Source organism: Dermochelys coriacea, chromosome 3 (assembly GCF_009764565.3).
Source record: "Dermochelys coriacea isolate rDerCor1 chromosome 3, rDerCor1.pri.v4, whole genome shotgun sequence".
Lineage (NCBI taxonomy): Eukaryota > Metazoa > Chordata > Testudines > Dermochelyidae > Dermochelys > Dermochelys coriacea.
The window spans coordinates 8,048,635-8,062,346 of record NC_050070.1 but is presented as its reverse complement, the minus strand read 5'-3'; the positions used below and the strand labels follow the sequence as shown (position 1 = coordinate 8,062,346).

The following is a 13,712-nucleotide window of genomic DNA, read 5'->3' as shown; positions in this document are numbered from 1 at the left end:
GGAAGATTGTTATTTTTATAATCTCAAGAAACCAAAGGATGGAAATACTTATTTAGAAGAACATTAATATACAAAATAAAAGGGGTTCGTAAAACTTAATTATACCAGCATCTAATTGTTGTTTATCTTTAATATCTTTTAATAAGATCCATTTATGTAACAAATCCTTGACACAGCTTGCTATGAAACCATTTTTAATGTACTAGTCAATAACCTAAATTCTTCTATATATATACAAAATCTAATTTTCAGCATCTAAAATTCACAAGCCCGAGTGCACCTTTAAAACAAAAAGCACAGATCCTGTTAAAATCTTTCATAGAGATTGCAATGTCTAGTGCTCATATGAATGTGGCTTTTGGATTTTTACTCCCCCCCCCCAATATATACAAAGAAAAGGGGAAATTACTCTTATAGAATGTCAGAATATGTGAATCTTACAGATTGAACAATCTTTCTTTAAAGACAGCAAAATACTTACTATAAATGAAGATGATCCATAAAAATCTATGATTTACAGTTACTCTCTGAAACAATGCTGATTGTCAGAGTAGAAGTAGTATAATCCAACCATGTCCAGGCCTAATAGGCAATATATCAGTATTTGTTGCTATGAAATTATAAAAAGGTGTCTGTCTCACTGAAAATCCAGGTACTTTTTGAGAGAACAAACAAATGATTTTCAAGTTTTTAAATTTATTGAAATCGTAAGGGATCCCGGCTTCAGTCATCAATTAATTGTTTAATCCAATAATAAGAAAAGGACTAAATTTTTTTCACAAGTTATCAAACATAAATATTTTAATTACAAACCAAAGTTTGCTTATCCAGTGTAATCAGTTCAAATTCAATTCTCTATCATCCTCAAACCATTCCTCAATTGACAGAAGTGAATTCTTCTCCATCTCTTATCATTTCTTCCTCGTGTAGAGAATTCACTAATCTCGCACATCCTTTATTAATATACACTAAAATGTTTTAGAGCAACAACAAAATGACCATGCTCACATTTCTTGCTTGCCCTTCAGGAGTAGTCTGGGTGTCTTCAGCTTGCCCTGCTGGTCTTCAGTGTTGTCACTAATTGCTGGGAGAAGTAGTTAGGACAGCATGAAGCAGCAGAAATGAATGCTGTTGCTTTAAGAGCACATTTTCTTTTACACTAAGATAAAACAACTTTGTCTCTACTCTTACTTCACTGCTGGGTCAGATGAAATCTTAAAGAAGGCTCCTTTAAAAGTTAATGTCTGTAGCATATATGAAAAAGACTGAAACTTCCATTCTGAATGAATTCCGAAGGAGGTCAGATTTGGTTTTAAAGCAGATTTATGTTCATGACAATTTTTTTGCAAAAAAATATTAAAAATTATCCCTTTTATAATCTTCCAAATTACTCCTGTCTCCCTTACAATTTAATCCTACATACAAAAATCAGATACTATATTTCCCATATGTATGGACAGAGATTGTGAAGGCATCATTAAAAAAGGCTCTTATTTCCCTTAACACTGGTGACTGAACATCATTTAATGTACAACCACTTTCAAATAGCCCAACAGACTTAAAAGCCTTCTGAGTTTGAAAACCAGAAACTTCTGAGTTTTTCTGTACCCCAGGACGGTTTTCTTTCTTGAAGCTCAAGCCGAGAAAGCAGACAAAAGAAGCTGATTTGACTGAGCTGTGCCAAGTCTTGCCTCATTTTTCTCTCCTCAGCTCTCGCTCTCTCTCTCTCTCGCTCTCAGCATGGCAACCTTCCCAAGCAGCCTTGGCGGCGCTCCAGCTTGTGCCAGTCTGTCTGAGTTCTTGTTTCCAAAAGATGCCCTTTGCAGATCAATTAATATATTTAAAAACAGGAAACTGTGGATCAGCAACCAAATCCTGGCATCAGCAACCACTTCATCTGCCAAATCGCCTTATAGATTTCATGGTTTCTTACCTTTTCAAATGGTTATAAACATTTCTACTCAGCGATCGTGGAGTACTGGAAGCCATTCACTGTTCAGTGATAAGAAATCTGTTCTCTAAAAATGTCTGCATGCGACACATGAACAACCTGCAGTAAATCAAGATTCTTTTGAAGGAGGGTGTTTGTACATTTTCAATAAGTGCCAAATACTACTTGGGCTTTCCTTTTCTGCTACCGAGACTCATGGGAAGATTTCAAGAATGGGAGCATATAGATTTAAAATAAGACCTGTGTGCCCAAGTCACTCACTCACATTTTAACTTTCTAAAATTTCACTGTGAAAGCTAGTGGCTCTTACCAGTACACCCATTTTTAGGAATCAGCTGAAAATTAAAATTAAATCTGTTTCCAATTGTCTACTGCAAGACAAAGACATTTAGCAAACTGCACACATTTCAAGATAGGAGGGAAAAGTAACTTTTTGACTTAAAACTTTAAGTTCCTGTTATAGGATTCCTAAGAGAAACTACTGAGTATTCAAAAATGACAAGGAATCCAGTGGCACCTTAAAGACTAACAGATTTATTTGGGCATAAGCTTTCGTGGGTAAAAAACCACTGGGCTTATGCCCAAATAAATATGTTAGTCTTTAAGGTGCCACCGGACTCCTTGTTGTTTTTGTGGATACAAACTAACACAGCTACCCCCAGATACTTGAGTATTCAAAGTTCATTTGAATGGAAAATTTATCCATATATTGCAATCCTTTTTAAAATTTAACAAAGTCCTATTAGGAGTTATAAATAATAGGAGTTTGTTTACTTGAGAAAATCACAGGAATAGTCTTCTCTCTCATTTATAACCTATCTGCCAAAGCAAAAAGTGAACTGTTTTTTTAAATAGATACTTACCCTTAATGAACACAGTAAATTTATGCAGAAAATATGCTTTCCTAAATGTATCAACAATAAACTATGCTCACTAGCTCAACGGATGCAACTTTCTCTTCTTAAGAAAAAGCACCAGTCTCAAGTCCTAAATATTTAGTGACCTAGTTACTTGAGAAATATCACTCCCTATGCAATATTTCCAACACTGTGATTAGTGGAGGCAATTCAATTAAATTCCTTTTCGTTCTAAAAGGAAGGATTTGCTGACAGGACATTAGTCCTTCAGGCCATTCACTCTAAGGGACAAAGCAAGTTCCAAGGTTATGTCTACACTGAAGCTGGGAGTGAGCCTCACAGCCCAGGTAGACAGATTCACATTAGCCAAGCTCAAGCTGGCACATTGAAAATAACAATGTTGACGTTCCAGCTTGAGCTCTGAAGCCTAAGGAGGGTGGGTGGGCTTGAGAGACTGAGCTTTTGCCCAAGTCAGAACATCCATATTGCTATTTTAGCATGCTACCTTGAGCCCCTCTAGTGCAAGTCTGTCTGCCTAGACTCATTTCCAGCTGCAGTGCAAACATGCCCTTAGTTTGCTAAAACCCAGATTTCTTTAACCTTTCAGCAATGTTGCAGAGCTCACCTCTTCTCAGAGACCTTTTGGGAGAGGGTAGGTTGATGGACTGGTGAGATGGATGTGGAGGACTGAGGTGGAAGTTTTACAAGGTAACTTCATGTGCAATTTTTTAGAACTTTGTACCAGATTTTTTTATTTTTAAATTTGTGAAGCTCCAAAACAATACAGATCATAGAATCATAGAAATGTAGGACTGGAGGGACCTCAAGAGGTCATCAGTCTAGCATCATGTGCTTAGGCAGGACCAAGTAAACCTAGACCTTCCCTGACAGGTGTTTGTCCAGACTTTTCTTAAAAATCTCCAGTGATGGGGATTCCACAATCTCCCTTGGAAGCTTATTCCAAAACTTAACTATCCTTATGGTTAAAAAGCTTCTGCTAATATCTAAGCTAAATCTCCCTTGCTGCAGATTAATCCAGTTACTTCATGTTCTACCTTCAATGGACACAGAGAACAACTGATCCTCATCCTCTTTATAATAGCCCTTAACAATTTGATTTTTTTTTAATCAGGTCCCCTCTTAGGCTTCTTTTCTAAAGATTAAACATTCCAAGTTTCTTTAACCTTTCCTCTTAGGTCTGGTTTTCTTTAAATCGCTATAATTTTTACATTTCTCCTCTGGATTCTCTCCACTTTGTCCTCATCTTTCCTAAAGTGCGGCACCCAAAATTGGACACAATACTCCAGTTGAAGCCTCACCAGTGCTGCACAGAGTGGAACAGTTACCTCCTGTGTCTTACATACAACACTTCTGTTCATACATCCCAGAACGATATTAGCCTTTTTTACAACTGCATCTCACGGAATCAAATTCAATTTATGACCCACTATAACCCTGAGATTCTTTTCAGCAGTATTACAAATCTAGCTAGTTATTCTCTATTTTGTAGTTGTGCATTTGATTTTTCCTTCCTATTATTATTGAATTTAAACTTTGTTGATATCACATCAATCATCCAATTTGTCAAGGTGGTTTTGAATTCTAATTTTGTCCCCCAAATGCTAACAACCTCTCCCAGGTTGGTGTCACCTGCAAATTTAATAAGCATACTTTCCACTCCATTACCAAGTCACTGATGAAAATATTGAATAGTACCAGACCCAGGACTGATCTCTGAGGAACCCCACTAGATATGCCTTCCCAGTTTGACAGAGAACTATTGATAACTACTCTGAGTACGGTCTTTCAACCAGTTGTGAGCTCACTTTATAGTAATTTCATCTAGACCACATTTCTCTAGTTTACTTATGAGAATGTCATATAGGACGGTCAAAAGCATTACTAAAATCAAAATCTATCACATCTACTATTCCCCTCCCCCACACACACCCCATTCACTAGGCCAGTAACCCTGGCAAAGAAGGAAATTAATTTGGATTGGCATGATTTCTTCTTGACAAATCCATGCTGGCTGCTCTTTATAATCCTATCCTTCTCCACGTGCTTACAAACTGATTGTTTAATAATTTGTTCAAGTGTTTTTCCAGGCATCAAAGTTAGGCTGACTGGTCTGTAATTCCCTAGGTCCTCTTTGTTCCCCTTTTTAAAGATATGTACTACAGTTGCCCTTTTCCAGTCATCTGAGACCAAGCCTGTCCTCCAAGAGTTCACAAAGGTAATTGCTAATGCATTCAAGATTGCTTCAGCTACTGCCTTACGTATCCCAGGATGAATTTCATCAGGCATGCTAGGTTTCAGAGTAGCAGCTGTGTTAGTCTGTATTCACAAAAAGAAAAGGAGTACTTGTGGCACCTTAGAGACTAACAAATTTATTAGAGCATAAGCTTTCGTGAGCTACAGCTCACTTCATCGGATGCATCCGATGAAGTGGGCTGTAGCTCACGAAAGCTTATGCTCTAATAAATTTGTTAGTCTCTAAGGTGCCATAAGTACTCCTTTTCTTTTTGCATCAGGCATGATGAATTTCAGTTAGATGTATTCAGTTCAGATTAATTGAATACATCTAACTTATCTAAATATTCTTTAACTTGTCCTTTCCTTATTGTGGCTTGTATACCTTTCCCCTTGTATTTAATATTAATTGTGTTGAGTATCTTGTCACCATCAACCCTTCTAGTGAAGACTGAAGCAAAATAGGCTCAGCCATCTTGATGTCTCTCCCTCCATTAAGTAGGGGACCTATACTTTCCTTTGTCTTTCTCCTGCTCCTAAATATTTAAAGAATATTTTCTTATTGCCTTTTATGTCTCTTGCTTGGGGTAGGTCAATTGGTGTGATGACACTTCTACTTAGTTAACTAATTGGGATTGTTTCATTGTTTATGTTATGCTCTTTGCCCACCATTTATGTCTTATCCACCAGTTCTCATCTCATTGTATGTATAGGTTGTAAGATCTTTTGGAGAGGAACTATTTTTATTGTATGTGTGTACAGTGCCAAGCATAAAGATCTACTGATCTGATCCACCAGGTGCAACCATAGTAACAAACAGCAAAAACTTGAGAATGAAGCTATAAAAATAAAGAAGTAATAATTAAATAGTATATAGAATCTTTTTTTAGAAACCCAAAACTCTCCAGTGGGAAAAAATAAAATTATACAGCAACTAAAACAATATGAAGGGATCAGTTTCTTGAAAATATCTCCCAGATCTCTTGCCTTTTCTTTTATAGAAGATAAGAACATAGGAATGGCCATACTGGGTCAGACCAAAGGTCTATCCAGCCCAGTATCTTGTCTACCGACAGTGGCCAACACCAGGTACCCCAGAGGGAGTGAACCTAACAGGAATGATCCATCCATCTCCACCCTCTGACAAACAGAGGCTAGGGACACCATTCCTTACCCATCCTGTATAATAGCCATTAATGGACTTAACCTCCATGAATTTATCTCGTTCTCTTTTAAACCCTATTATAGTCCTAGCCTTCAAAACCTCCTCAAGCATGGAGTCCCACAGGTTGACTGTGAGCTGTGTGAAGAAGAACTTCCTTTTATTTGTTTTAAACCTGCTGCCTATTAATTTCATTTGGTGGCCCCTAGTTCTTATATTATGGGAACAAGTAAATAACTTTTCCTTATTCACTTTCTCCACACCACTTACGATTTTACATACCTCCAGCATATCCCCCCTAGTCTCCTCTTTTCCAAGCTGAAAAGTCCTAGCCGCTTTAATCTCTCCTCATATGGGACCCATTCCAAATCCCTAATCATTTTAGTTGACCTTCTCTGAACCTTTTCTAATACCAGTATATCTTTTTTGAGATGATAAGACCACATCTGTACGCAGTATTCAAGATGTGGGTGTACCATGGATTTATATAAGGGTAATAAAATATTCTCCGTCTTATTCTCTATCCCTTTTTCAATGATTCCTAACATCCTGTTTGCTTTTTTGAATGTCGCTGCACACTGCGTGGACGTCTTCAGAGAACTATCCATGATGATTCTAAGATCTCTTTCCTGATTAGTTGTAGCTAAATTAGCCCCCATCATATTGTATGTATAGTTGGGATTATTTTTTCTAAAGTGCATTACTTTACATTTATCCACATTAAATTTCATTTGCCATTTTGTTGCCCAATCACTTAGTTTTGTGAGATCTTTTTGAAGTTCTTCACAGTCTGCTTTGGTCTTAACGATCTTGAGAAGTTTAGTACCATCTTTATGTATAAGCTTTATGTTTGCAATGAAGAAATTGATAGTGCTAAAAAATTAAGTCCCTTATATATCAACAAGCCAGGCAATGTAGCTTGTAGTCTGTGTGGGGAGCTAGAAACAGGCATGCTGGGAGCGTGCACAAAGAACACACTGCTGGGGCTGGTGAGAGGAGTTGAGAACACCTACTGAGATGAATTTCAGCAGTTCATATGTCTCACGGCTATGTTTCAGGCTGTATTTTTCTCAATGGGGTGTTCTCGTTCAGTTGAGAAAATCATCTTGAGATGAGTGGGCTACTTCACACTTCTCAGAGCCTCCTGTGCTTTCAGGATTGTTCTGTGCTGAGGATCTGGTTATAGCAAAGCAGGTGCTGATGATTAATTTCATACAATGTTATAGTGGCGCACCAGCTCTACTACAGTTAAAATTGAAAACACTTTGCTGTCTAAAGGTTGATTTTTCAAAGTGCTCTAAAATCCATCAGATTGTCTTGAAATTTGCTGTCCCTCATGGGGTGCTTGGGCTAGTGAGTCAAACATGTGGTCACTTGAACAAGAGGTTCCCAAGATACAGCCTCTCCCCAGCTTTTCTTATTAGTTCATAGATTCTATCAACTGTTTTGCACACATGTGGCTTCTAAAGTGCTGATGGCTAATGGGACAGAAAGGAGAGGGTGAGGTGAAAATGGTGGTGGTAGGTAGCTATATGTTGCAGGGGATGATGTGGGAGGTGTGGAGAAGGAGAGAGGCACACCAGTCTTTTCTCACATGCTTCAATTATTGTAACCAATATGTAATAAAACTGTCAAATGTTTGGGACACAGATTACGTCAGAGATTTCTCTCACCAGCCCTATTAGCAACTACACACACCAAACATTTCAAAGCATGACCATTATTTCCATTCCAAAATAACAAAGCATGGGGGAGGAAGGGCGGGAGGAGGAGTGTGCTTACAAACTGCATAGCCACCATGTGGCCTAATAGAGAGAATAGCAGACTGAGACTCAGAAAACCTGAGCTCTATTCCCTGCTCACCTACTGGCCTGCTGGGTGACCTTGACCAAGTCTCTTCACCTCTCTCTGCCACAGTTTCCCTCCTTAATAAAGTTCTTTGAGACCCACTGATGAGAAGCACTATGTAAGAGTCAGGTATTCTCACCATTTGGCCACAATAACATCTCAACTTCCCACATACATTATAACTACAACCCCTAAATGACCACTAAATCATACCAACAACATTATTTTGTTTCTGATCACTAACAAAAAACTTCATTAAGGCAAAGTTAATGTTGCCTGGTGGCATCTCACGCTCTTCCAGGATGTCCAGTTGAGCAAAACAAGGTTTTGAAAACCAGGCAATGAAGAGTTAAGATACACACCCATGCAAGCTGATCTCTGCCCTCTTTGAGCAATGCCCCAGTATGTAGGATGACCGCCTTTGTTGGAGGGAAATAAGGAGAAACCACATGAAAAATGTGGGACAGTGCTTTATTTTAAGGGACATTTTAGGAAAGTATCATTTTGATTAGCACATCATGTATTTTTCTCTCAAGTGTATGGTGCTACTGCCCTCAAATATACAACACCATTATCATAAGCTTCAATTTAATGTTTCAAATGGTCAAGGAGCATCCCTTAAGATAGGGGATGGGTAATCAACGTAAGAGACAAATCAGTGAAATAAGGAATGGTCCCTTAAAATAAGGGACAGATGGTCACCCTACCAATATATCCAAAACACACACTTGCACTCAGCCTTTGCACTGTACAGAACAGGAGCTACCTTCACCTGCTCTACACTCAAACATTTAGCTTATTTCACAGAAAGAACACCACAACTGCTAAATGTTACAATCCTTTCAATCTCTTTATGCTTAGGCACACAATGCCATCTAACCCTTTAATACTTTAAATTACCCTTCATTAAACCCACAGATGACACTCAGCTCACAAGCCCGATTGCAAGAAGATCCCTGTGCACTGCTACTGACAGTCTCCACAAAGCAGAGCTGAAATGAGGCATACTGGCTCTCTCATTCTCGCTGGATTCTCTCTCTAGATTGGATTCTCTCTCTAGATTCTCACTGGAACGTATCAAGGGACACTATGCCAGGCTAGGGAAGACGCTTAAGGAAATCAAGGCTCAGGTGATCTTCAGTGGGATTCTGCCTGTTCCTAGAGAAGGGCAACAAAGGTGTGACTAGATTATGATGCTCAACAGATGGCTCAGGCACTGTTATCAGGAGGGCTTTGGGATGTATGGCCACTGGGAAGCATTCATGGACAGAGGACTGTTCTTTCGGGACATCTGAGTAAGGAAGGAAATAGACTTCTAGGATGGAGGATGGCACAACTGAACAAGAGAGCTTTAAACTAGGAATCTGGGGGAGATGGTTGGGAGATGTCCGGGTAATCTCCATGCTGGATTTTAACACTGAGAAGGAAGAAAATGAAGTAAGAGAGAATACAGCCCTGGGTAGGAAAATGGATATAAGGAGGAAGGGTAATGTACATACCAGTCTAATAGGTGATACTGGCAGTAGAATGTCTGTGCCTAATTGGGTAAAGAATGTGAGCGAGGCCAAACAGCAAAAATTAAGATGTTTGTACACTAATACTAGGAGCCTAAGTAACAAAATGGAGGAACTAGAGCTACTGGTGCAGGAAGTGAAACCAGATATTATAGGGATAACAGAAACATGGTGGAATAGTAGTCATGACTGGACTACAGGTATTGAAGGGTATGTGCTCTTTAGGAAAGACAGAAATAAAGGCAAAGGTGGTGGAGTAACATTGTATATCAATGATGAGGTAAACTGTAAAGAAATAAGAAGTGATGGAATGGATAAGACAGAGTCTGTCTGGGTAAAAATCACATTGGGGAAGAAAGCTACTAGAGCCTCCCCTGGGATAGTGCTTGGGGTATGCTATAGACCGCTGGGATCTGATTTGGATATGGATAGAGACCTCTTTAATGTTTTTAATTAAGTAAATACTTATGGGAATTGTGTGATCATGGGAGACTTTAACTTCCCAGATATAGACTGGAGGACAAGTGCTTGTAATAATAATAGGGCTCAGATTTTCCTGGATGTGATAGCTGATGGATTCTTTCATCAAGTAGTTGCTGAATCAACAAGAGGGGATGCCATTTTAGATTTGGTTTTGGTGAGTAGTGAGGACCTCATAGAAGAAATGGTTGTAGGGGACAACCTTGGTTCGAGTGATCATGAGCTAATTCAGTTCAAACTAAACGGAAGGATAAACAAAAATAGATCTGTGACTAGAGTTTTTGATTTCAAAAGGGCTAACTTAAAAAAAATTAGGGAAATTAGTTAGTGAAGTGGATTGTGGATCTAAAGGCGGAGGAGGCCTGGAATTACTTCAAGTCAAAGTTGCAGAAACTATCCGAAGCCTGCATCCCAAGAAAGGGGAACAAATTCATAGGCAGGAGATGTAGACCAACCTGGATGAGCAAGCATCTCAGAGAGGTGATTAAGAAAAAGCAGAAAGCCTACAAGGAGTGGAAGATGGGAGGGATTAGCAAGGAAAGCTACCTTATTGAGGTTAGAACTTGTAGGGATAAAGTGAGAAAGGCCAAAAGTCGAGTAGAGTTGGACCTTGCAAAGGGAATTAAAACTAATAGTAAAAGGTTCTATAGCCATATAAATAAGAAGAAAACTAAGAAAGAAGAAGTGGGACCGCTAAACACTGAGGATGGAGTGGAGGTTAAGGATAATCTAGGCACGGCCCACTATCTAAAGAAATACTTTGCCTCAGTCTTTAATGAGGCTAATGAGGAGCTTAGGGATAATGGTAGGACGACAAATGGGAAGGAGGATATGGAGGGAGATATTACCACATCCGAGATAGTAGCCAAACTTGAACAGCTTAATGGGACTAAATCAGGGGGCCCAGATAATCTTCATCCAAGAATATTAAAGGAATTGGCACATGAAATTGCAAACCCAATAGCAAAAATTTTTAATGAATCTGTAAACTCAGGGGTTGTACCATATGACTGGAGAATTGCTAACATAGTTCCTATTTTTAAGAAAGGAAAAAAACGTGATCCGGGTAACTACAGGCCAGTTAGTTTGACATCTGTAGTATGCAAAGTCTTGGAAAATATTTTGAAGTAGTTAAGGACATTGAGGTCAATGGTAATTGGGACAAAACACAACATGGTTTTACAAAAGATAGATCATGTCAAACCAACCTGATTTCCTTCTTTGAGAAGGTAACAGATTTTTTAGATAAAGGAAATGCAGTGGATCTAATTTACCTCGATTTCAGTAAGGCATTTGGTACAGTTCCACATGGCGAATTATTAGCTAAATTGGAAAAGATGGGGATCAATATGAAAACTGAAAGGTGGATAAGGAACTGGTTAAAGGGGAGACTACAACAGGTCATACTGAAAGGTGAACTGTCAAGCTGGAAGGAGCTTACTAGTGAAGTTCCTCAGGGATCGGTTTTGGGACGAATCTTATTTAATATTTTTATTACTGACCTTGGCACAAGAAGCGGGAATGCTAATAAAGTTTGCAGATGACACGAAGCTGGGAGGTATTGCCAATACAGAGAAGGACCAGAATATTATACAGGAAGATCTGGATGACTTTGTAAACTGGAGTAATAGTAATAGGATGAAATTTAATAGTTAAAAGTGCAAGGTCATGAATTTAGGGATTAATAACAAGAATTTTTGTTATAAACTGGGGACACATCACTCCGAAGTAACAGAGGAGGAGAAGGACCTCGGAGTATTGGTGGATCACAGAATGACCATGAGCCGCCAATGCGATATGGCCGTGAAAAAAGCTAATGTGGTCTTGGGATGCATCAGGCGAGGTATTTCCAGTAGACATAAGGAGGTGTTACTCCTGTTATATAAGGCACTGGTGAGACCTCATCTGGAATATTGTGTGCAGTTCTAGTCTCCCATGTTTAAGAAAGATGAATTCAAACTGAAACAGGTACGGAGAAGGGCTACTAGGATGATTTGAGGAATGGAAAACCTATCTTATGAAAAGAGTCTCAAAGAGCTTGGCTTGTGTAGCTTAACCAAAAGAAGGCTGAGAGGAGATATGACTGCTCTCTATAAATATATCAGAGGGATAAATACGACGGAGGGAGAAGAATTATTTAATCTCAATATCAATGTGGACACAAGAACAAATGGATATAAACTGGCCATTAGGAAGTTTAGACTTGAAATTAGATGCAAGTTTCTAACCACCAGGGGAGTGAAGTTCTGGAACAACCTTCCAAGGGAAACAGTGGGGGCAAAAGACATATCTGGCTTCAAGACTAAGCTTGATAATTTTATGGAAGGAATGATATGATGTGATAGCCTAATTTTGGCAATTAATTGATTTTCAACTATTAGCTGGGATTGGATCTGAGTTACTACAAAGAATTCTTTCCTGGGTGTCTGGCTGGTGAGTCTTGCCCACATGCTCAGGGTTTAGCTGGTCGCCATATTTGGAGTCGGGAAGGAATTTTCCTCCAGGACAGATTGGAAGAGGCCCTGGGGGGGTTTCGCCTTCCTCTGCAGCATGGGGCACGAGTCACTTGCTGGAGGATTCTCTGCACCTTGAAGTCTTTAAACCATGATTTGAGGACTTTAGTAGCTCAGACATAGGTCAGGGGTTTGTTACAGAAGTGGGTGGGTGAGATTCTGTGGCCTGTGTTGTGCAGAAGGTCAGACTAGACAATCATAATGGTCCCTTCTGACCTTAAAGTCTATAATTCTATGATTCTCATGGTACACGTCCCCTTTTCCTTTTACACACATGGGAATCAAAGAGAGAGAGGATCACACACAACTCCAGAGGGGCACAGCCCCCCTAGATCACCTCATATCACAATCACAGGTCTGCCAAGTTGCTCCAGCTAATTCCTCCACCATTCAATACAGCTAGACCTCAGATAGTGAGTGCAGCTGGAGTGCATGCAAATAATTTCCAGCGGCCACTGCCAGCTCCAGGAGTGGGGGAAGATTAAGTTTGCTTTGATGTTCACCTGAGCTCTTCATTTCATGGTTTTCAGATAGAGTTTTGCTAAACTCAACGTCCTTGAAAGGCACAAGATACCACCGGGCAACTTGAACTCTTACTTACAAAAAACATTCTTAATAGTATATTCAAACTATTACACCAAGATCTATGGGATCCCTCTCAATCCATCTTCTTCTAGCTCTTGGCTTATCTCTCTTTGTCCCTCGTCTGCTCCCTCTCACCTATATTCACTTTTTCATACAACTCCTTTCCCCTCAGCATTCAAACATTCTCTGATATGCCCCCTGCCTTGATTACACTTGCATCTCCAATTTGTGCCCTTCTTCCTCTTCCTTTCCCCCTGCAAACTCCTTAACCATGTAGTCTATTTAATTTTTCTTGATTTCCACTCCTCTCTGAAATCCTCTGCAATTTTATTTTTGCCCCCTTCCCTTCACTGAAACTGTTCTTATCAACATCACCAGTGATCTTCTAAAAGTCCAAAGACATCTTCTCTATCTTCATGCTCTTTGATCTATTCATATCTTTCAACACAAACGATCTCTCCATTGTCCTGTATCAGAACATCGGAATTGCCATACCAGTTCACACCAGTGTTTCATATGGCCCAGTATCTTGTCTCCTCCAGTAGTGAG

General features: G+C 39.3%; 1 protein-coding gene across 1 annotated transcript in view; it reads right to left on the bottom strand.

Moving 5' to 3' along the window:
- The window catches only part of MSRA (methionine sulfoxide reductase A), a 461,649-nt gene that overhangs the window by 417,298 nt on the left and 30,639 nt on the right, over window positions 1–13,712 (bottom strand). The gene's annotated exons all lie outside the window — the stretch shown is intronic.